The following is a 25,000-nucleotide window of genomic DNA, read 5'->3' on the forward strand; positions in this document are numbered from 1 at the left end:
TCTCTCTTCCTCTCTCTCTCCCCTCTCTCTCTCCTCTCTCTCCCCTCTCCTCTCTCTCTCTCCCTCTCTCTCCGGGCGATGCTGTTGGCCATGTGGGGTGAGGCTGAGCATGGTTTATAGCAGTCTCTCTCTCTTCTCTGTAAACTCTATGACAGCATGTCCAGAGAAACAGACCCCCTCACAGCCCAGGAGTTTACTATCACAGCACTGAGGGGCTCTAATGGCTTGTTACTGTACAGAACAGTTAACATCCTTGCTAATGGAAAGACTGGTCGTCAGACTGACATGCAGACAGACGTGCAGTGTAGCCAGACTCACTTCTGGATCTGTCAGGGTATATATGTAATAAATGTATTCATTTGGCAAATGCTTTTATACACTCAGCCACCCCCCCCCTTCCCGCCTGATAAATGCAGCTTAATATTAAACTAAATTGTATCTCTAACCTACTGCTGTACTAGTCCTTACTATATCTACCTTATAGTTCAAGACAATACAGTATAAAACAAAGTGGATTCCACCAAACAAGTGAAAAACCACCCTGTGTTTTGGGGTGCCACAATAACCCTTCTGTTTTCCTGCAGCGTTTAGCCTGTCTGAGGGACTCCAGCAGGAGGGGGAGCTGGGCCTGGCACCGCTCATCTCTGGGTTTCCACCAATACGGGATCGAAATGAACAATGAGTACAAGCTCAGAGATGAGTGGATGAAAGGACGGGGTGCAGGGTGCCTCAGTCGTGGTGTCGCAGGACTGCAGATCTGTAACCTACCTTGAACTGCTCCCCTAGAAGGACAAACGTTCGAGAGTTTGGGCCGTAACCCACAAAACAACTCCCCCCCCTTATGTCCTGGCTTGCTGTCTGATGGTCCTATTGTACAGACGCCCTGTCTCATCCTCCTGCTGTACGCAGCCCCTGCCAGGCCTGCAGGGCTGCCTCTGAGCCCCTCCATGGGCGATGCAGCGAGGGACTCCACTGTTCCACGTCGCTCGTCTTCATTGTGAGGCTCTCCGGGGGGGCTTTACTTTAAGGCCTCCAACGGCAACCTTTGTGCCCCGAGACGAGGCTCCTCCGGGCGCTGTCCTTCTCAGGGCATCAAGGGGCCTGGGAGGAGGGGCCTGGGAGGATACCATACAGGCTGTGTGTGTATTAGAAAGTTTATTGTGATGTGTGTGTGTGTTCCCTAGCAGTGGGATAGAAAGTTAGAGGTTATCTTCTGTTTGCAATCAGGGCCGAGCGGCCAGCCTTAACCCCGGGCCATTAGACGGGCCCACCCCAGCAAGACACCATGAGACAGGAACCCTACCCAGGGTCAGGGAACCTGGGGCGGGGTCAGGGGGGGGGGGCGGGGGGTGTCTGGGTCCTGGCGGAACTAGGACTCCTGAGAACAGAGGCCAGGGGAGGCCAGGGGAGGCCAGGGGAGGCCAGGGGAGGCCAGGGGAGGCCAGGGGAGGCCAGGGGAGGCCAGGGGAGGCCAGGGGAAGTCAGGGGAGGCCAGGGGAGGCCAGGGGAGGCCAGGGGAGGCCAGGGGAAGTCAGGGGGGCCAGTGGAGGCCAGGCGAGGCCAGGGGAGGCCAGGCGAGGCAGGCGAGGCCAGGCGAGGCCAGGCGAGGCCAGGCGAGGCCAGGGGAGGCCAGGCCAGGCCAGGCCAGGGCCTCTCAGGGTATTTACATGGCTCTGGCTGTTTGGATTTGTGATTTAGGATGTGCAGGGGGTCACAGGTCCCAATTACACAGCTAGGCTCGGGTCAGACTATTACCTTTCAGTCCCCTCTCCTTGGTTTACCAAGGACGCCTGCTCAACGCCTCCTGCCCCTACCCCCTCCTGCCCTCAGGCCCTCACCCTAACCCTGCAGAGTCCCCCTGTGTGTACCCATGGCTGGGCTTACCGTAAAGCCCTGGAATGTCTGACTGTGTGTTTGTGTGTGATGTGTACACCCTGACTCTCCCACTTCCCTCATGAATACATTAATTCATTGGCACTTTGAGTTCGCCAAACCCAAATATTTTGCTTTGAGCATATTTAATATTTATGATGACGAAAGCAAATACTGCTGGTGAATTGAGTGACACACAGAGGTCAGACACTGGTCTGGAGAGAGAGAGAGAGAGAGAGAGAGAGGTAGAAAGAGGGAGAGAGAGAGAGAGAGAGAGAGAGAGAGAGAGAGAGAGAGAGAGAGAGAGAGAGAGAGAGAGAGAGGAGAGAGAGAGAGAGAGAGAGAGAGAGAGAGAGAGAGAGAGAGAGAGAGAGAGAGAGAGAGAGAGAGAGAGAGGGAGAGGGAGAGGGAGAGGGAGAGGGAGAGGGAGAGGGAGAGGGAGAGGGGAGAGGGAGAGGGAGAGGGAGAGGGAGAGGGAGAGGGAGAGGGAGAGGGAGAGGGAGAGGGAGGGGAGAGAGGGAGGGGAGAGAGGGGGGGGGGAGAGGGGGAGAGAGGGGGAGAGAGGGGGGAGGGAGAGGGGGAGGGGGAGAGAGGAGAGGGGGAGGGGGGAGAGAGGGAGAGGAGAGGGGGGAGAGAGGGGGAGGGAGAGGGGGGAGGGGGAGAGAGGGGGGAGGGGGAGAGGGGGAGAGAGGTGTTGGTTGTGAAGGATGTCCCTTCTGAGAGACCCAGTCCACATCACTCAAACCAGTTTCCACCGCTGTGTTTGCACGAGTGTGTGTGTGTGTGTGTGTGTGTTTGCACGAGTGTGTGTGTGGTGATCCATAAAGACAGACAGTTTCATGAGCTGGTTTTAAAATCTGGGTCAAACCTCAGATGAGATCTGGTTTTCTTCAGACTGACCTCCCTCACTGCCCATTCCTGTTTAGGGATCAATGACTAAACGATCCTATATAGATCCATACCTAATCCTTTAGACCCGGAGTCAGACATGCAGGGGCTTCAATACTTGTATCAAATGACCCCTCTTGTTCTACTCACAGAATGAGTTCCATGTTGTCTATGTAAATATTGCTGCAAAACCATATTAAGGTTTTAGATTGTGAAAATCAACATTATTTTAGCACCACTTCCCCCACACACACACAGACACACACAGACACACAGACAGACACACACACACACACAGACATACGCGTACATGCCACTCACTCTGAACTTGTACTTAGGAAGCAAACAGAAGATATCCTTCAGATCACCTCCTCTACTCCTTCGTTATCTTTGCACATTCTTTTTTCTCCTTTTACCCTTTCTTTACCGCAGGCTTTGTGCAGGCTTGGGGAATGCACACAGCCCAGATACGGAGAAGGTGTGACTCTCCTGTTTGTTCGACAGCACATTACGTTGTCTCATTCTCTGGACGTGAGCGAGCGAAGAAACACCGTCACGGCAAGCTGACTAACAGGTTCTCACAGAAACAGAATAAAGAGAGAAAATTGGAGACAATATGGATGATAGTTCACACCATGAAGCACAGCTATGGGCATAGTTATCCACTCAAGGGGAAAACAGGTGTGAGTGTGTGTGTGTGTGTCACCTCTCAGTTCTAGCAGTTCGTTTAGGAACATGAGCACAGGTGGGCCAATTGTCCTATTCAGCCAGTAGCGATAGTGGTTTAGAAGGGAGGATCACCTGAAAGGTGAGTTCCCCTGAAAGGTCAGTAGCAGGACAGGAAGGCTGCGAGAACCTAAGTGAAGACTTGAGTTGCTGAATGGAGCCCCTGCTTGATGTTGGGTGTTCTATATTCTGGTAGTCATAGCGGTGACCAGGGTCAAGACCAGGTACATTTAGTACATTTACATTTAGCAGACGCTCTTATCCAGAGCGACTTACAGTAAGTACAGGGGACATTCCCCCGAGGCAAGTAGGGTGAAGTGCCTTGCCCAAGGACACAACGTCAATTGACACGACTGGGAATCAAACCTGCAACCTTCTGATTACTCGTCCGATTCCCTAACCGCTCAGCCACCTGACTCCCAAATAGACTGTCTGACTGCTGGTTTCCCACAGACCAGGTCTGACCTGCTGGTTTCCCACAGACCAGGTCTGACTGCTGGTTTCCCACAGACCAGGTCTGACTGCTGGTTTCTCACAGACCAGGTCTGACTGCTGGTTTCTCACAGACCAGGTCTGACTGCTGGTTTCTCACAGATGATGGTTGGGTGAAAAAGGGAATATGGATCATTTTTCCTCTGGCCTCTCTCTCTTTCCTCTCTCTTGTTTACAACCAGGAAAGGTTTCAGTCATTTCCAAGCATGTTTTCCTTGCAATTGATTGAATTATTTGGCATTGTGATTCAATACCATCTTCATTTAACTTTACTTTGACCTTCTTGTTTTAATTTGACGTCAAATTAATTTAATTATTTGGCCCATAACCACAATTCTAGCATTTTTGTTTAACATTACAGTAAACTATCCAGTTTCCCCTCTGCCATTACCTTAAGGAACATCATGTTAGTAGTTTGGTCTATACAAAGTCATAAAGTAGCATTTAAAAGCTACACTCTTTCTGTTGTGTTCTATTCCATAAAACAGAGCAAACAGGAAACAAAGATGGAGAGATAGGATTAGAGAGGGGGGAGAGAGAGGAAAGAGGGGGGAGAGAGAAAGAGGGGGGAGAGACAAAGAGGGGGGGAGAGAAAGAGGGGGGAGAGAGAAAGAGGGGGGGAGAGAAAGAGGGGGGGAGAGAAAGAAAGAGACATAGAGAGAGAGGGGAGGGGGGGGGAGAGAGAGAGAGGATAGTAGATCAGAGGGGAGTGTCAGTGTGAAGATTCAGAGCAGCGTGAAGCAATGTGAGATAACAGCTGAGTGAACACTTGTTGGACTGAATCGGGGCCTCACTGCTTAGTGAGTCTATAAAACACTGCTCTCTCACCCACCTCATTCTATTCATCCCCGGTGCTGGGGGTGGTGGTGGTGAGGGGTGGGGGTGGTGGTGGGGGTGGTGGTGAGGTCTGTGGTCTTTGAAGAGATCATACCTGTGGGTGCAGGACTGCATTGACAGGTAGTAACCTCATCTCCTGTTTTGTAAGTGACCCTTTCTTGAGCAGTGAGTATGAAACACACTGGGCTTTGTGGAGGGGTGGATCTGAGGAGGCATAAGTTGTGATGGCTGCAATGTTTTGATTCCATGTGAAGGTCTCTTTCTCCACTGCTCTGATGAGGTGGGACTCTTCTGCTCCTGCCAGCAGATTGGACAGAAATTCAGTCAAACAGGGGAGTCAGGTGGCTGAGCGGTGAGGGAGTCGGGCTAGTAATCCGAAGGTTGCCAGTTCGATTCCCGGTCATGCCAACTGACGTTGTGTCCTTGGGCAAGGCACTTCACCCTACTTGCCTCGGGGGGGAATGTCCCTGTACTTACTGTAAGTCGCTCTGGATAAGAGCGTCTGCTAAATGACTAAATGTAAATGTAAACAGTCAATCAAAGGATGTTTCAAGACAGTCTAGACGTGTGTGTGTGCGTGCGTGTTGTAAAATGTCCACGTACTCCCATTAGGTTTGTCATTTGTAATCTGCTCATATTCTTCTAGGTGTTAACTCAATACATTGATGGCATTGTTCCCTTAAATGTAGGATCCATGTCTGTTGTGTCACGTGTGTGTATCTACTGACAGCTGTCTGGAAGCACAGTCTGAGTACGCTCTACAGTCTGAGTATGCTCCACAGTCTGAGTATGCTCCACAGTCTGAGTATGCTCACAGTCTGAGTATGCTCTACAGTCTGAGTATGCTCCACAGTCTGAGTACGCTCCACAGTCTGAGTATGCTCCACAGTTCTGAGTCGTACGCTCTACAGTCCTGAGTTTGCTCTACAGTCTGAGTATGCTCTACAGTCTGAGTATTGCCTCTACAGTCTGAGTTTGCTCTACAGTCTGAGTATGCTCTACAGTCTGAGTTTGCTCCACAGTCTGAGTACGCTCTACAGTCTGAGTACGCTCTACAGTCCTGAGTACGCTCTACAGTCTGAGTATGCTCTACAGTCTGAGTATGCTCTACAGTCTGAGTATGCTCCACAGCGCGCCAGGCTGTCGGGGCCGGTCCTCCGCTGTGTTATGCAGATAAGGGGGAATTAGCTGGTGGGAATATCAGAAGGGGACAGATACCCGTGTCACTGAGTGTCCCCAATAGAACTACTCCTGTTTCCAATTACAGCCAGCAGTGATGATAAACCGATGTGAGTGGCAGGACAATAGTACCAGGGCCGGCTGCCTGGTTCCTGGCTGGAGCCTGGGAGAGGAGGGAGGGGAGGGCAGGGGAGGGGAGGGGAGGGCGAGAGGGAGGGAGGGAGGGAGAGGGAGAGGGGGGATGGGAGGGAGAGGGAGAGGGGGGATGGGAGGGAGAGGGAGAGAGGGAGGGAGGGAGAGGAGAGGGGGGATGGGAGGGATAGGGAGGAGGATGGGAGTGATGATGCTCAGTCAGGGGGCGAGCCCCAATGTGAGTGAATGAGAGAGAGGGACGGGGGGAGGGGACGTCTGATGTATTTTAGGCTCATCTTCTGAGAGGATGTTGGTGCATTGTCAAGAGTAGGGTGGGTAAGTAAGTAAGACTTTATTTATATAGCACATTTCATACAAGAATTTTAGCTCAAGGTGCTTTACATAAAATCAATAAAAACAATAATACAAGTGATAAACAATTCAAACAAAAATAAAAATCCCAATAAGATCTCTGTTCAAGAGAGAAAACAACTTTAAAAAGTAGGGAAAACCCTTTTGAGATAAAATTACTTAAATGCTTCGGTAAAAAGGTAGGTTTTAAGCTGTCTTTTAAAAATGTCTAGAGTGTTTGCTTCCCTAATATTTATGGGTAATTTGTTCCATAGTTTTGGGGCGTAATTGACAAAGGCCAAAAGGGGTGCGTGGAGGGGGGTGGGGGGAGGGGGGGTGGGGTGCTTGGAGGGGGGGCGGGGGCGGGGTGCGTGGAGGTGGGTGGGTGGGGCTGGACTGAGGAACGTCTCCTCAAGCGTTCTCTCTCTTGCTCGCCCGCACGCAGCCTGGACCTGGGCAGTGCCAGGGAGGGAGGCCTCCCGGAGGCAGCCTTCACGGCTGCAGCCAGCGGAGCTGCCCTGGCCCCCGGCCAGCTGTCAGCCATGTGATCGATGTCCTCCTTGGACGCTCCCCTGTTTGGCTGCTGGTGAAGAAAGGGGCAAATATAGACACTATATAAAGACCGAGGGTTCATCTCAGCCATGGTGACGGACAAACGGAGAGGGAGAGAGGGAGGTAATGATGGAGGGAGAGAGAGAGAGAGAGAGAGAGGAGAGAGAGAGAGAGAGAGAGAGAGAGAGAGAGAGAGATGAGAGAGAGAGAGAGAGAGAGAGAGGAGAGAGAGAGAGAGAGAGAGAGAGGGGGAGAGAGGGGAGAGAGAGGGGAGAGAGGGGGGAGAGAGAGGGGGAAGGAAGTTGTGCAAACTACAGCACGTTGATTGCTGGTCTCTTCTTTGATTCAGAAGGCAGACATGTCGTGCTGTTTTATTTCCTTTATAACTCATCAGAAATCGCCGGCGTTGAGACAGCGCTACGTTTTAGTGATTGCAGTACTGCAGCTGTGGCCACAGGAATGTAGCCCTCTCTCACTCATTCTCTCTCTTTCTTCCTCTCTCTCATTTTCTCTCAATTCATTTATCTTTTTTGGCACTCCATAGTCTCTCTACTTCCTCCTCCACATTTTCTCTGTCTTTCTCTCTCGTTTTCTCTCTTTAAAAACATTTGTGTTTTAGCCTCTCTCTCTCTCTCTCGCTCTCTCTCGCTCTCTCTCTCTCTCTCTCTCTCTCTCTCTCTCCTCTCTCTCTCTCTCTCTCTCTACCCTAGGGGGATGAGTCTGGTTTCCTGGGAAATAACTGATTAACACTGAGGCCTTGATGCCAGGGAGGGTCCTCCCCCCCCCCCCCCTCCCCCCCCTCCTTCTTTCCCGCCTCATTCCCCCACTGAGACTTGTACACAGAGCCTCTGTTTAACCACTAGGTAGTGATGAAACATGTTTCAGCTCTCTGCCAGGGGGCTCATCTGAACAGGGAGGCCAGTGTAGTAGAGAGGAGTGTAGATACTGTGTACAACTCAATGCAGTACAGAAGATAGGGAACACACTGCAGGGACAGATAACAAACTAGAGTCTCTCTGATCCTCCCGCACGCTCACAGCACACGTACGCACACACAGAGTTACACACACACTCAGAGTTTACGTTAGTAGCAGGTACTGTACCCATGGCACTGTCCTATCCCTGTGATTAGACCCAGAGGCAGAGCAGCCAAGAGCTCTCCCGATCCCCTGTATCTAGAGCTGTGAGAAGCCTGCCAGCCTGGGATGTCCTGAGGGAGCTATCTAGGCAGGGAGGGCGTGTGCCAGAGATGAGGTCTGCTCTGCTTTGGGACTCTGACACAAGTGCTTATTGTTTCGCTCTCTGTCTGTTCAGTTCGAGTCAAGCTGAGCTGGCTGGTGTGTACTTGACTTCTCACCCGGCCTCCAACTCCTTCTCTCCTCACCTCTTCTCCTGCTCCTCCCCTTCTCTCCTCACCTCTTCTCCTGCTCATTCTCCTTCTCTCCTCACCTCTTCTCCTGCCTCTCTTCCTCCTTCTCTCCTCACCTCTCCTCCTCCTCCTCCTCCTTCCTCTCCTCACCTCTTCTCCTGCCTCTCTTCTCCTCCTCCTCCTCCTTCTCTCCTCCTCCTCCTCCTCCTTCTCTCCTCACCTCTCCTCCTCCTCCTCTCTCTTCTTCCTCCTTCTCTCCTTACCTCTCCTCCTCCTCCTCCTCTCTCTCCTCACACTCTTCCACCTGTCCTCCTAGCCTACAGTCATGTATCCGTCAAAGCCTAGGCCTCCCCTAACCCTACCTGTCTGTCTTCTACCCCCAGAGCCACCCAGCTGGCCTGGGGCCCTGGCCCTCCCTGTCCTGGGTGCTGTGTTCCTGCCCCATCTGCTGAAGCTAGAGGCTAGGACTAGGCCCCAACACACACTGCAGACTCCATCCAGTCTAAAAATACATGACGTAGCTGTTGATAAAAACAGTGGTTGTCCACAGAATGTAGCATACCCAGTGTGCCAGTGCTAGAATGGAGGCTTTATCTGGCAGTGTGGCTTTCAGTTCTTGTTAGAAGTTACGATTTGAGTCCACCGGCAAACAGTTTGTGTTTTCTCACGGAAGTATGATATTGGTGAATGTGAGAGTGGTGTTTTGTCTCTGGTGGCTTTGATGGAACCAGTTCAGAGAAGGAAATAAGTCACTGCATGAATGAGGAAGACACTGTCACCTTCTGGAGAAAATGAGTCTGACTAAGAATGAGGACAGATTTTGAACCTTTAGTGTGTGACTAGCCTCTGCCTCCAGACCCAGATGGAACCCCTCCCAACACGAGCCCCTCCAGGCCTCCAGCAAGAGGCTGCTGGTGAAACAAAAGCAAGCAGTACATCAGGGATTTGGTCCCACTCCCAAATAGCAATGTCCTTGTCTCCTCCGATCGCAGCTGGTCACTTCACATGTAGACCATCACCAGGCAAACTAGGCAGGCGGGTGTTGGCGGGTGGGCGGTGGAGGAGGGGCGGGAGGGGGTGGAGTGGGGGTGGGAGGGGGGAAGCGGCGTCGGGATGGAATGCAGATGAGGTGGGGCTAGTCGGGATGGTGTTAGGGCTAGGTGAGGGCTGGTGTTAGGGCTAGGTGAGGCCTGCTGTTAGGGCTAGGTGAGGCCTGGTGTTAGGGCTAGGTGGGGGGCTGGTGTTAGGGCTAGGTGGGGGGCTGGTGTTAGGGCCAGATGGGGGCTGGTGTTAGGGCCAGGTGGAGGGCTGGTGTCAGGACTGACTGTAGAGAATATGAGTCTGAATCATGTGGTCTGCTGCTTTAAAACAATGAGGGTCTGGTCCAGCCAGCTCCCTCAGGGGCGGTGGAGAGAGACAGGGGGGAGGAGGGGGGGAGGGAGGGGAGGGGGCAACGTTCTGAGAGACTGAGCCAGCTTGTGGTGCCCCCCACCAACACCACCACCACCACCGCCGAACTTAAGGGGGGGTCAAGGTAGTTAAGTACAGGCGTCCTCTCAGAAGGCCGCTGCATTCACTTCAAACAGCACATTACAGCCCTGCGCCCACAGGATATTGCAGCGTGGGGCTGGAGTGAGCGGAGGCCTGGAGGAGAGAGGCAGCTTTGTACGGGGACCATTAGAGCCTAAAGCCGTACTAATGAAGCTGTTTCCTGTACAAACGGAGCAGCTCAGGGGGAACTGCCTCTGCTTTTAATAAGCCTCCCAATCCTAGTTAAGACACTGGGCTTTATCTGAGAGAGGATACAGGGATAGAAGAACCCCCTAGAAAAGTTAATTACGCATGATTAATGGAGCGTTTTCCCTCCAATGATATCTGTGACAGCACAAAGCTGTCACAGGCTTGTCAGGCCCAATTCAAGCTGAATAAGTATTTATGTGATCACATGTGATGGGCCTCCTCCAGGCAGCGCCGGCCCTCATCAATCAAGACCTGCAGTTCGCAGTAGTGGGAAATTGGTCTATCAGCGCGGCTGCCTCGCCCCCCCCCCCCACCTCCCTCCCTCCCCATTCAATCAGGCCCGGGGCTACAATGCTTCTTTAGCTCTTACTTCTGACCAAAGCAAGGGTCACGGGGGGGAAAGTGGGAGCCAGAGCCCAGCCCATCCATTACGGCTCTTGTTTCTCACAGTGGCAGCCGGACGAGAGGATTCTATTAAGAACCCCGTCTATTCAGCACTGAGATTACACCAGGGTCCCCCTCCCTCCCCCAACCTCCCCTTGCCCCACCCCACCCCTGCTCTCCTCCCCCTCATTGTTTTACACCTCACCAGGAGTGTTTTTTTCTCTCTCCGGCAAAGATGACAATAATCACCCTGCCGCGCAGGAGGGCTGGTCGCTGCCTGCAGCAGAATGGGAGGCCAGGCTCTGACCTGTGTCTCGCTGACGGAGGAGGAGGAGGAGGAGGAGGAGGAGGAGGAGGAAACACACTCTCTGCGATGGGCGGCCACGGCAACCGCCTGGCTTTGAAGTGCCGGGGATGTGTTCACGCCGAGAAATCCTTTCCATTACTGTCCTCTTAATCCGCCAAAACAAACACGCACACACGCGTACCCGCGCGCACGTTTTATAACAGACTTGTTGGAGCTTGTCAGAGCTTACTCCTCTGCGTTATATACAACTGCGACTCGGTGACATCACTCCCCTGGTCGTCATGCCGACCTGGGGTGGGACTGGAGACCAAAAGCAGGACCCCTCCTCTTGTTTAAGAAGCTCGTCTATCTCCCTGCCCGAAGACACTCTTCATTTACTTAATATGTGTTAGCACTTGAGAGCGCGGGAGGGAATGCTGTGAAGGTCGTGACCCCCGTGTGAATGGATGGGAGTGTTCATGTAGAACGGAGAGAGAGAGACAGCGTTTCTGTCAAACAAACAGAAATTTAATACGTTGTCTTCTATCAGGATGTCCACAGTGTGTACATACTCTCTCTGCTTGATTATGAATAACCTTACTTCTTATAAACAAACGGAGTGAAGACATTCATCAGGGAGAGAGGGTGTGAAGAAGGTAAAATGTACAGTTCTGAGGCCAAAGGCGGTTCTGTCTGAGTGCGGAGAGGAGAGGAGCAGCCTACCCAGGGTGGAGCTCTGTCGGGGGTTCTGTGTCGGCCTCCACAGCAGGATGGGTTAACAGGATCGGAATGCTTCTGTCGGGGCAGCCTAATCAGGACCCACTTCCTCTAATTCAGCCGCGATGGCTCTCTCTCTCTCCTCCTCTTTTGTTTTAACCGGCTCTGCTGACAGCAGTGAGGAAGCAGACTAACAGGGACATGTTGAGTGTGTGTGAACAGCAGCCAGGGAACGTGAGTGTGTGTACACCCGAAAAGTAAATATGTGTGTTAACGCTGTATGGTGGGTATTAAGTTTGTCTGTGTACGTCTGTGTGTGTTAGTGTGTGTGTGTGTGTGTGTGTGTGTGTGTGTGAGAGAGAGAGAGAGAGAGAGAGAGAGAGAGAGAGAGAGAGAGAGAGAGAGAGAGAGAGAGAGAGAGAGAGAGAGAAAGACAGAGAGACAGAGAGAGAGAGAGAGAGAGACAGAGAGAGAGAGAGAGACAGAGAGAGACAGAGAGAGAGAGAGAGAGAGAGAGAGAGAGAGAGAGAGAGAGAGAGAGAGAGAGACAGAGAGAGACAGAGAGAGACAGAGAGAGACACAGAGAGAGACACAGAGAGAGACACAGAGAGAGACACAGAGAGAGACACAGAGAGAGAGACAGAGAGAGAGACAGAGAGAGAGACAGAGAGAGAGACAGAGAGAGAGACAGAGAGAGCGCACAGGGTTCCCACAGACATTGAAAACCTAGAAAACGTTGACCGTTTCTGATTTCTGGATTTGATTACCTGGAAAAGTCATGGAAATGTGTCAAACAATGCAAGAGGTAGCGAGACAGTGAGAGAGAGTGAACAAGATATAGAGGGAGAGAGAGATGATAATAACTGTCAACATTATCAAGTGTTTTAGGGGAGTCAGATGGCTGAGCGGTTAGGGAAGCGGGCTAGTAATCTGAAGGTTGCCAGTTCGACTCCCGGCCGTGCCAGATGACGTTGTGTCCTTGGGCAAGGCACTTCACCCTACTTGCCTCGGGGGGAATGTCCCTGCACTTACTGAAAGTCGCTCTGGATAAGAGCGTCTGCTAAATGACTAAATGTAAATGTTTTCTCTATGTACTAAACAGTATTTTGATCTATACAAAACAAAATCATTAGCTACCTCAAACTCATACGTAAACAAGAACACAACAGATTACATCTAGTGCAGGTCAAACTCCCACGTTCTATTCATGAAGTTGGATTAAGATTAGGATTAGAGCAATTATGGCACTGACAAAAAGCAGTAGCACACCCAAAAAAATGGTGTGTGTGTGTGGGGTGTGTGTCTGTGTGGGGTGTGTGTCTGTGTGGGGGGTGTTTGTGTGGGGGGTGTGGTGTGTGTTTGTGTGGTGTGTGTTTGTGTGGTGTGTGTCTGTGTGGGGTGTGTTTGTGATGTGTGTGTGTTTGTGTGGCATGTGTTGGTGTATATGCTGCTGTTTCTCAAATGTTTCGTTGCAGTTATCGTTATGTCATCTTTTGTTTGTTTTGCTAATGTTGTGTTGTGCAACTAAGGCCCACCGTACACACTGATTAGTGTCATGGACATGGACATTGTTTTGTGTACATGCAGGGTTTGTTTTAAACTCTCAAGCAACGCAGGGGTCGTCAGTGAAGAGCTGGTGAAAAGGAAGGCTAAACATAAGGCAATGCCCCTCTTTTCCTGCTTACCTAGGACTTTATTCTCTGTTGAATGTTCTGTGACAATTACATTTTCAAAGTGCCATACAGATAAAGGAGTGAGAAGCGAGAAGGAGGGGGGAGGGAGAGAGGGAGAGAGGGAGGGAGGGTGATGGGTGGGTGTCATGCTCCTTCAGTTGTGGCAGCAGGCTGGAGATGGTCTGGTCCTAGTCAAGCACTCCTCAATCACTGCAGCCGGAGCCCATCGATCCCCGGCACGGCCTGCAGCAGACACCACACATGATTGATCCCCAAATCAGAACCTTTCAAGGCAGCGCAGTAAAAACCATAACAACACATCATAAAATCAGATTTATCTGGCCTGGCTTCAGCTGCCGGTTAGAATATTAACCCAAAAGTGTATGACACCAGAATGATTGGTCTGGAATTGAATAAACCTTGAGTATTGATGCACATGTCTGATGACTCAATCAAGTCTGACTGCCTGAATGTGCTGAGTGGCAAAGCATTATACTAAGATTGAGTCCCATGCGCACACACATTGTTGGAGCAGGTCTTGGTTTGGATGGTCATGCTAGCTAGTATTCGGGTCGTGAATGTATGTTTTCGAATTGGTAGGTTTTAAAAAATGTTTGAAAACAGTTGTGTTTTATCCTCTCTCTCTCTCTTTCTCTCTCTCTCTCTCTCTCTCTCTCTCTCTCCCCCCCCCTTCTCTCTGTGTGTCTAAGTATGAGTGTGCATGTGTTTAAATTCCAACAGGAAATTGTGTTCTAGCCACATGTACTGAGCACACTGCTCTGATGACCAGCAGTGTGGCAGCAACATGTCTTGTGCTCAACACAAACACCTAGTTAAATATCATCCTGGCTAACTTACAGGCCCCTTTGATGCTACTGAAAACCAGTGGAGCCTTAAATAGGAGTTGCTCCATGTCTCTGCTGCGATTTAGGACGTTTCAAGCCTCTTTTCAAGTTTGTTAAGGTTTAGCGCTACGGACCCAATGTCACTGATTAACATGCGATGCATTGTCATTTTATTTAGCACCCCCTAAGTGCAGTGGGTCTCAACATAAAATGTGTCTAAACCTAAGTGAAGCGCAGTAGCACCTGTCTTTATGTTGACGAACCGTGACGTAACACTTGTTCAATACGTTGGCTATTTTCAACTGACTGTATTTGTTAACTTTTTCATGGTTGTTTAAAATTAACGTAGCCTATATTATGTTCCAGTTCGAAGAGGGGGTGAGTCAGAAAGGGAGGGGGAGGGGGGCTTGTTTTTGAAGTCATGAGTTTAAGTGCCCTAGTATTAGAATACAAGTCCTAATGGATCCTTCATATCCGGCGACATTAAATATTAGCTTTTCAATTCGTCACCGTATATGAAAAGCACGCTGTTGACTTCAGATGTGCCCAGCTTCAAACATGGACAGACAGCTCAATAAATGTAATGAATGTGCAACACCCGTTCCTCAGATCTGAAGTTCGTGTGTTCAGTTTAATCTTTTCTGACATAAAAAGCTCTTTTAAAGATGATACGAGCGTTTAAGAACCAATTTGTTCACCCTGTAGTGACCAACTACATGCTCTAATTACCGCGTTCTCCGGTGATAGGTTACCGGGCTCTTTACAGCGTGTCCCGACCCTATATCGCTCAGCGGAGCAAAATTATGGCTTTAAAAAAGGTTACCTTTGACTTCGCTGCGACCTAATCTGACCCCGTGTCCTACATACTTTGCGGCGTGCTTTTAGGCGTTGTGGTAGAAACATGCGAGTGTATCAGCCTGTAACATACCCCTTTGTTTTAGTTTGAAAAATATCTAGCCTATAATCTAACACCCACGCAACACGCAATTTTCTAGACAGCTCTTTGGAGAAAGTGCCCAAGCCAATATTCTCCTAATATTCAGTGTAGGGGCCCATATTGTCGGTATAGTTCAGTGGTTGGTATAGGCCTAGTTTAATATATAGCTAGGCCTGTATTAAACTGTGGGCTAATGTTAAAATATGCATCCTCACCTTCATCTAGTTTAGGCTACATTTTCTGAATCCAGGTCATGTTTTGTAGTGTAATTTTCTTTTTGTTCCAGTCACATCCAGTCACTCCAGCTGTCAAATAATCACTTTTACTGTTGCACAAGTCCGAAAACAATATATCTCATTCACTCACTTCTCTTTTGAGATTAAAATCTCACTCCAACTCTGATAAAGCAGTACTGTGATTTAGTCAATCTCTTTGAAAATATAAATAGCCTACGTGTGTGTAAAACGAAACTGTCAAACTCAGTCATGTTGTTAAAATGGGGGTAAACGTTGAAGTAACTTCTCTTAGAAAAGTTTTTATTTTTATTTTATTTTTTATTTTTTTTAACAAAGTGCTTGTTCTATGGTAGCCGCCTGGCGTGTGAGTCGTCCGTCTGTAATGTGGACCTCACAGGCCTGTCACTGCAGGACTGGGGGGGCTTTAAGTCAGAGCAGACACTGCCAGAATGATTGGGTAAACACGAGAAGCCCACTCCTCAAAGAACATCGAATTTGTAGGAAATCATCCCTGTCCCGGAATGCCTGGCTGACCCCGCCAAATGAAAATAATCCAAAGTAATTAGAAGTGAGCTGGTCTGGTCCGGAGAGCCCCGGGCAGCAGGGTAAACATGGCGGGCGCGCTGCGTCGCTTGCAGGGGCCGGGCGGAGCCAGGGGGCCGCTGACCTTGTCCACATAAAGCTGTGATTTATGAAGTGCAGGGCACAGCAGCGGGGCTTCTGTCCTCTCCTGGAGTACCAAATTACTGAGGTGGAGATTAACACGCGCTCACAACGGGCCTACTTCCAGACCAAGGAAATTTTTTATTTACATTTTTTCCCCTTTCATTTCCTCTGCTCTCTTTTAATGGTAATTGGCCCGTGAGGAGACTCCCTTAAAACGGGACTTTCTAAAGAGGCAACTCCGGGATAACTTATTGTTCTTCAACGTCACATTTTAGGAATGTATTAATTCAAATCATTATAATATTCTTAACCACAAAATATGTATTTATTTTTTGTGTAGTTCAAGTAGTAGCCTATAGTATTAGTATTTATAAAAGTATTATTATAATCATTATTATTATGATTGTCATTACATGTTTTAACACGTGTGTTTATGCCGGCCAGTAATAATATTATAAGCTTGCAATGATAAAATTATTTTTGTAATAGGCTATTTGTTTTATTTCGCCTTTTATAAAACTACGAATGTTGTTTTATGAATGTCTGTGATGACAGAGTTTATGTTCCTACTGCTTTTTAAATTTAGATAGGCCTATAGTTTCTAAATTCATTTTTTGCCACTAGATTGAATCCCCCCATTCACTCAAATAAATAGAATAGGAGAATCTGAGACTCATGATTGAGGGAGACTTAACGCAGCTTTTCGGTGGTGTCAATGGGAGGTCTCTATATGAATGGTGAAACTATTTCATGTGGACTTGGCTGCGATATTTTCTTTTTCTTCTTTTTTTTTTTCTTCCTAAAGGATGTGCTGGAATGCACAGTGTTTCTGTTAGCGGCGCTGCAGCCTGCCCCTCCGTGTGAAGGGCGCAGCTTGCAGGGCTCGCGGAGTCAGTCTCAACCACCCGGGACTGCCCTTCGGCATGCAACACGGACTTACAAGTGGGCTAGGCTATAGGCTATAAAAGCAACTTTTACCTCAGATGAACAATAAACTTCCTGCTAAATAATAAGAAAGCAATTATCGCATATTTTATTTTAAAGCTGCACGGGAAGCTTAAAAATGTGTTTTAAACTAATAGTTTTGTTTTCATAATCGTTTTCCGATTTCAAACAAAATTGTCAAACAAACATATGACACATAATACAATTAAGGCATAAAATCATTTCCACAACACTTTAAACTCTATGCAGAAATACATTATCTGGAAGTAACAGATTTTAAAGCAAAACCCAAATCAAATGATGCGTGTTATAAAACAGAAGAAATCAATAGGCTACCCTCTAGCAGTTGGTTTGTAATCTGTTGATAAACAGCTATTTCACAGTAGTCTATTTAGTGTGTCAAAATTATGACACAGCCTATAGTTGTTAGTTTGGATCCGATAAAGCAGAACTAGGCTATTTAATATATTTGCATGTCACAATGGCACTACAATGGTTCATACAATTAGCCTAGTGTGTTTAAAATTCGCTCATAACAAAAGAACAAATTTTCTTAATGCACTTGCATCTTTCTTTCCTTTTAGATCCAATAGTTTTACTATATAGGTCGTTCAGAAGATTATAGCAGCGTACAACTAAATCTTTCATGTCCCATCTATTGATATAGCTATTTGACGCCTTAATGTGGACAATGTTGTATGCTGCAATTCCGCCGACGAGTACGCAATGAACCCCATCTCAATAACCGAGCGTTTCTGCGCTTGACTGATGCGCTTTTCTCTAGAGCCTTCTGCACAGTCTGGGAAATCCATTGAGCATACAAGCCGCTCAACCGGAAACAAACATCTATTCATGAGCACACTGTACTAAATTCTCTACTTAGCCTAGTAAAACACTTAGTCTATTACGATATTATATTTGGAATATTGAAATAAGCCTAATAATTCAAGAAACTTATTCAGTTCAGAACGCCATCTCCTGACAGAGATTAGTATGACAGTGTCGTTTTCTACGCCACCCGGCCCTAAAACTTGTACCCCCAATTTACCCCGGGCCGGGTAGTGATACCACAGAACGGTTGTTTATTCACTAACGTTTCCTCCTTTTCACTGAGAGGACGCGGGTCTATCAGAAGGCTCCATCGTACCCGGAGAAGGCAGGCAATTACTTTCCCAGATTACTTGTATTTAATACACAATGCATCATAAAACAAATCCCTCATCCTGACAGGAAGAAAATAGAACAGCTCATATAGCTTGAGCTTTCCCAATTTATGGCTAAATTAAAAAGGGTTCCAACAATGGACAAGTCGAGGAAAGGCAGGAAATCAATGACCGGCGGACCGGGGTTTCATTTCGGTTCTCAAGGAGCGCCGACGGTGGGAATCTCTGGCAAGGTCCACCTTATTTACACACAATTTTTCCTGTACTTCCTGCATATTTGCTCTGCGATTTAATACAACAATGGACATTAGGCTATCTTGGATGGAAGGTCAATGTCACAGAAAGTGGCCAGTGTGACCCAGAGTATTCATCATCCTCTCCCAGCACCAACCCTTGCCCCTGCAGTGAAACATTATATACTATTTCTAACAAGTAGGCCAATTAGCATTTTTGATTTACCAGACATAACTGACTAATTTTAAAACGGTCATACGAATGATAGTGGAGTATCATTATTTGCAACATTTAAAAGTCTGGGAGAGAACGGATTATCAGGGAACATAATAGAGCCTATAGGCTATGTTATGTATTCAGCATTGCAAAGGGTCTCCGTCTAGTGTCCTAGCTCCGGCCGCTGGGTGACCCGTAGAGTGGGGGCTAATGTCTGATCTCGAAAAGCAGGTGCTACAGACACTTGAGAATGTCACTTAGCAGTTATTGTTACAGCGTGGCGTTTGCCTGGAAAAAAAAAAGTTTTATTTAGCGTATGCATTTCAATTCGTCTAAATATTTACTCCCATTATTATTTAGAGAATCACCGCCATGAATCACTGAACATGGTTTAGTGCACTTGGTGGGCTGTGCGCCTCTACAGCCTCGTGCAGGAGAGCGAGGGAAATGTGGATGATTGCTTGATTATTCGGTGGTCTCATTAAAGCTTGTAAATTTGGGTTAATGTTTATGCAGCCTAGACAAACTCCGAGAAGCCCATCCCGACCTCCCAGTGACCTCTCCTCTCAACCTGGCCTCTGTCCCATCCCATAACATTTGGGCTACTGCGAAGAGTGGTGCTTCCGACCGCGGACAGGCGAGATACTTCGTTGTGCATTGCTCTCAATGGATGGGCGAGCAAGATCCTCTTTAAGAGACAGTCCGTGAAACAGAAACACACACACATCACACAGCACGGGACGCGCAAGTAGGTGGGCGATCCTTCGATCTCACTATCACGCGCTGGGGGAAGAAAAGAGACAAGTTTAATCGTCGCGCGCTCTGTCATGGGATACCTGGGAGCTTTGAAACTTGCAGAGAAGAGCGGACGAGTTCGCTCACGAGCTGAAGTTGGAACAAGTTGTTGTTCCGAGGGATTTTGGTGTCTAAATGATATGTGAGAAAGTGCGCGGAGCAAACGTCTGGTACTTTATGTGGAAGGGAGATACAACACCGTGATAGCCTTCGTAGTTTTTCCAACAATGGTATTCTCAAGAACACTGGGCACGAGCACACATGGACCAGAACTAAAGCGTGATTACATTTTCATTTATTTGTGAACGTTTCAAATGTTCGTAGACCAACTAAGCGGACTAAAAATCAAATAAAAATCCATCAAAACTTAATAGAGGTTTTCGGATCGCATCTTCCGTGTGGTGAAAGGGAGTTTCTACGGTAAGCCAAAACGGACTTATATTGTATTTTATGTAATGTATTGCATTATAAATTGATTACTATAATTTATCGTGTTGTAAACCTCAGGTTTAAAAAAACGCAGTCATAGTCTCAAGTTCTTTCTCGACACGACGCACACCCACGTAAATATTTATTCAGGAGTAGCCTACACAAACTTGGACTATTGAGACCTTAACTGATTTTTGGTATCACTAGAGAACAACCGCGTCCTCATAACTTAGACTATCAGTTGCCGCGCTTTACACATTTAGTCTGAATAACAATATGTTTAATGTATGAACAGATGGTAGGCTATTGTACTTTTGAATTAAATTGAACATTTGCAACCAAAAAAATATATTCTATTAATTTGTACAATTTAATGTATGATTAAATTGGACAAATATTGTACCTTAATTTTCCTTATTAATTGTCGACTATTGATTAATAGAATACATCGAATTATAGGACTTGGATTAATGCCATGGCCTACACATTATTTGTTTTATCTATATTCGTTCTATAAAAAATATAAGATTATAATTATGTCCATAAAAATGTTGTGCAACTGTTACTGTTTTCACTTTTTGGTGTATTATATCACACGATAGCAAAATGCATGATATAGTCTGGTTTCCCTGCTACTTAATGACAGCCAGACGTTGCCGAAAAATTTAGTTGAATTTAGTCTCTCGAGAAGAATTGTCTCAAGAAAGAGTCCCTTGAAATGTCAATGTTTCATCTTGCTATGAGCGGCCCACACCGCCACCACAGGTAAAATATGTTTTTGCCTTGTGCTGAGGCATTGTATGAAATAATTCGCAGACAACTTCAGAATGATATCAGTCTGTTTTAAATTAAAATGGAACATCAAAATGAAATCACCCTCTAGTAAAAAATATTTGAACAAACAAAACTGACATTATCTGTTGTGTTTGTATCCTTGATCAAATGAAGACATTCTGCTACACTTCTGGACCACAGATTGTTTTGTCTTTTTGAGTTTGAGCTTAAAACATGTATTTAATGATGCAAAGCAATGTCATCATACCATGGTAAACTACATTACAGTTAGAAAATGACATAATTAAGTGGTTAGTTGTTTTTTGTTGTGAGCGTTAAGCTGCAAGGAGATTCAAAGCAGTTCCGCTTGTGTCTCCATGGGAGGTTTGTGGTTAGCGAATGTGGGCACAGTAACCTATGCTGATCGAGATCTGACCCTTGCTCTCTCTCTGCCTTCATCTCTCTCCAGATCTTGGACGGGTTGGGCCGTGTCAAGTTCTGCGTGGATGCCAGCGAGCCTCGAGTGGGGAGCTGGCTGAAGCACGTCCAGTTCTCTCCTGTCACCCAGCAGCCCAACCTGAACGCCTGTCAGGTAGATGACCAGGTACGTGGGGATGACAGTCTGACCAGAGCACCTGAACACCTCAGCCTTACCTCATCTCCTATCTTCCATCGTGTGTGAAGGTGTTATTGTGATCTAACTCAGATACGCTGTTCCGGGCCACCCTGAGTTCAGTGCTTGCTTCTCTATCAGTGTGTTGTGTTTATGGATAATTGTGCGTTGGTATGTGTGTGGAGGACCACAGGGCCAGATCACACAGGCTGGCAGGCTGATAGTTCTGCACACTTCACACACACTGGCCCTGTAAACTGGCAGGTATGACAGGAATGCCCTAACCCTATTCTCCTCTCCTGGACTAGAGAGATCTGCCTCCACACACATGTGGGTAGTCACATCTCACGTGGTGGTGGTGGCTTGGGTATGATGGTGGATGTCGTGTACATCACTATTTCAGTCCAGAGACATATGGAATGAGACTATTTGAGACTTGTGAATTTAATCTCACTGTTCAGTTTAGCTTCAGGTAGATATCTAAAAGCTTTCAGCTTAAGATATCAATATCGAGTCAAATATTTAACATTTAGGAGACAACAAAGTAACATGAATAGACTGACTCACAGTTTTATAAAAAAAAATGTTTGTTGTGTCTTCCTGTTCGTTCCTGCATCCTCATCCTGAGTCCAGTGTTACTGCAGACTCCACAGTGTGCAGGTTTAGTTCTGTTCCTGAGTCCAGTGTTACTGTAGACTCCACAGTTTGCAGGTTTAGTTCTGTTCCTGAGTCCAGTGTTACTGTAGACTCCACAGTTTGCAGGCTTATTTCTGTAGTCAGTGAAGCATCATCAGCCCTTATGTTGTAAACTGTAGCAGTACCCACCCTTTCAGTCTACCAGCCGTGTGAGGTGAGACTGCTTGTCATCATAGTGGTTCTGCTCCGGTGGTTCTGAAAGGTGTCGGTGGGTCATAGACATGGCTGTGATGAGGTGATTGTTAAATATCACACACTGTCACAACACAGTACAATGTGCTTTCTTAATGCTTTCCGGACACCACTCGTGTTTTCAAAAACACGCTGTGGTACAATGGCTGGCCTTTGCTTTAATTCAATACTTGATGGGGATGTCTTGAAAACCTCCTGCAATGTCTTTCTCAGTGTGTTGATGTATACACATGTGTGAGGTGTGTGTGTGCGTCAGAGGGAAAGAGTGTAGACATTTATGCAGGCACTGAATGTGATTATATTATGTGCTGGTAGTGCGGTTTTTTGTGTGAAGGGAACAGCTCAGTGGTTAGAGCATTTGACCACAAACCAAGAGGTCCCAGATTCAAATCCCCCTCCTGTATTTTGCCAGTCAAGCGCATACTAAATGATAATTTTATCATCTGATTTCAACAGACTTTGCACACAAAAGAAGTTGACTCTGAATACAGCCTGTAAACATATGACACACATTTATGCAATGAATCCCTAATTGACTAAATAAACTGGGTTTAATCAGGGGTTTTCTGACTTAGTTCTGTTTATCACACAACTTAATGACAACTCCAAAGAGGGTGATAGGAGAGGCAGAGCGAGGTGGTGAGAGAGGAGAAGAGCTAAGAGCAGAACAGGAGAGAGAGGGTTTGCTGTTTGCAGAACAGTAAGGTACATCTCTAACAGCTGAGTGGTCAGTTTGTCCTGACCTGCTGCATTATTCTGGGTTGTCATGGCAGGGCTCTATATGGGCTTTTGTAACTTTTGGTGAAAGTTCTCCTGAAAAATGTGACAATGTTTAAGTGTTTTGCCATTGTAGATATTACAGTAAGGTGGATTCTGACTTGGTCAAGCGATGCTCTTAATAATGAAAGCATTAGAACAGTGATAGTGAATGTTTCATAACTGAATTCTTCAGGGGTGCGTTGTCCTCCGGATAATAAAGGAAATAAAGTTAGTCTACTTCAACTATGCCTTTCTACCTCTGTCAGAATATTCAATTATAGTCAATTTAGTAATATTTATATGATGTGACCAAGATCTAAAATATTGAATAAAAGTGTGGATGGGAATGAGTGCTCTAATAATCTCATTAGTAAAATGGATTCTCTGTCAGACTGGAGAGATGCACTTGGTATACTATAAGCATAGTGCTAAAAGGTTGGGATACCGTGCTTGAGACAAACTGTGCTGTATTTCAGGACCAGCCTACCTGTCCTGTGGTGTAGACCAGCCTACCTGTCCTGTGGTGTAGACCAGCCTACCTGTCCTGTGGTGTAGACCAGCCTACCTGTCCTGTGGTGTAGACCAGCCTACCTGTCCTGTGGTGTAGACCAGCCTACCTGTCCTGTGGTTTAGACCAGCCTAGCTGTCCTGTGCTGAACAGCAGAAGGGGCAGCATTCGATGTTACAAGAAGGGTTTACCTTTACAGAGCGAAAGGAAAGGCAAACCTACACGTTGACCTTTTGGAGGACTTGAGGAAACTCTTTGTACGCTCTGTTTACATTTACATTAACATTCTCTATACAGCTCTGTTGGTTTATGATGCCAGGGTAATCAACATCTCAGATAATAACCTCTGATACGTTTGTGTTTCTGGGCTCTCACAGCGAGAGGGAGGAGGAAAGGGAACCGGCGGGAGAGCACCTGTCTATATGTTAGCCCTGTATCTAGAGGAGAACCCTGTCTATATGTTAGCCCTGTATCTGTCTATATGTTAGCCCCGTATCTAGAGGAGAACCCTGTCTATATGTTAGCCCTGTATCTAGAGGAGAAGCCTGTCTATAAGTTAGCCCATCTGAGGATAAGAGCAGGTAATACATAAGGAACCCTAGAGATGGGGAACGTCTAGGCCGTGTGTTCTCTTCACGGTGTTGACCTCCAGGTGAGACTGGAAGTATGAACCCAGACACCCTGCTTATGTCTCCAGCTTTCCTCCCTGCGTGTGTCTCTCTCTCTCACCGCAGAGCTGGATCAGTGTGACCCCACGCTGACCTTGCACCTGTGACCCTCCTCGTGCTCCCCACAGACCTGCAGCACTCGTCCGTTTGAACTTGCGTTTTATTGTCTCCAACTCAACAAAATTATGTTGATGTGTCGGCTGGTGGCCTGGTCTGTGAGCCGTGGAGCAGACAGGCAGGAAGCCGCTGGGGCTGGGGGGTGGTGGAGGGGGGTGGAGGGGGTTCTTGTGCTGCCCCTCTCTTCCCTACATTCTCTCCCTGAACAATGGGGCCCAGACTGGACCCTGTGTGACCAGGCCTGGTCAGCACCTCCCTGGTGCGCTGGGGAACCTGAGGCGAAGTTTGTTTACTTATCTATGTTCCCTGAAGGGTTTTTTTTTGTCTTGGAAGAGGTCGGAAATATATGATGTTCATCAACAAGGTTTCGTTTTCGAGGACGTTTGTCGTTTTCTACGTGCAGGTTAGCATGATGTGTGTGTATTTATATGTCTGTGTACGTGTGTGTGTTTGCTCATCAGATCTTTTACACGGCAATCAGAGAGATCCACCCAGGAGAAGAGTTACTGCTGTTCATGAAGGCAGAGGACTACAACATGGCTCCTGACATAGACGGTCAGTTACCACACACGCACGCACGCACACACACGTGAGACATTTACATTTACATTTAGTCATTTAGCAGACGCTCTTATCCAGAGCCTTGCCTTGGGGGGAAGTAGGGTGAAGTGCCTTGCCCAAGGACACAACGTCAGGTGGCATGACCGGGTATCGAACTGGCAACCTTCGGATTACTAGCCCGATTCCCTCACCGCTCAGCCACCTGACTCCCACACACACACGTACGCACCCACACACACACGCACGCACACACACACTAATATGTACATGCGTGCTCACGCTCGACCCGTCTGCTGTCCTCAGAGGAGAGGCAGTACCAGTGTGAAGATTGCGAGCAGCACTTTGACTCTCAGTCGGAGCTGCAGGAGCACCAGAAGAGCCCGTGTGGCACGCCTCCCTCCTCCTTCCTGCAGGGGGACAGCGACCTGGACGCCCCTGAGGACCAGGA

General features: G+C 47.7%; 1 protein-coding gene across 1 annotated transcript in view; it reads right to left on the reverse strand.

The window, feature by feature from the left end:
* egfem1 (EGF-like and EMI domain containing 1) overlaps positions 1 to 25,000 on the reverse strand; it is a 78,801-nt gene that overhangs the window by 14,543 nt on the left and 39,258 nt on the right.

The sequence above is a fragment of the Osmerus mordax genome, chromosome 11 (genome assembly GCF_038355195.1).
Source record: "Osmerus mordax isolate fOsmMor3 chromosome 11, fOsmMor3.pri, whole genome shotgun sequence".
Classification (NCBI taxonomy): Eukaryota; Metazoa; Chordata; class Actinopteri; order Osmeriformes; family Osmeridae; genus Osmerus; species Osmerus mordax.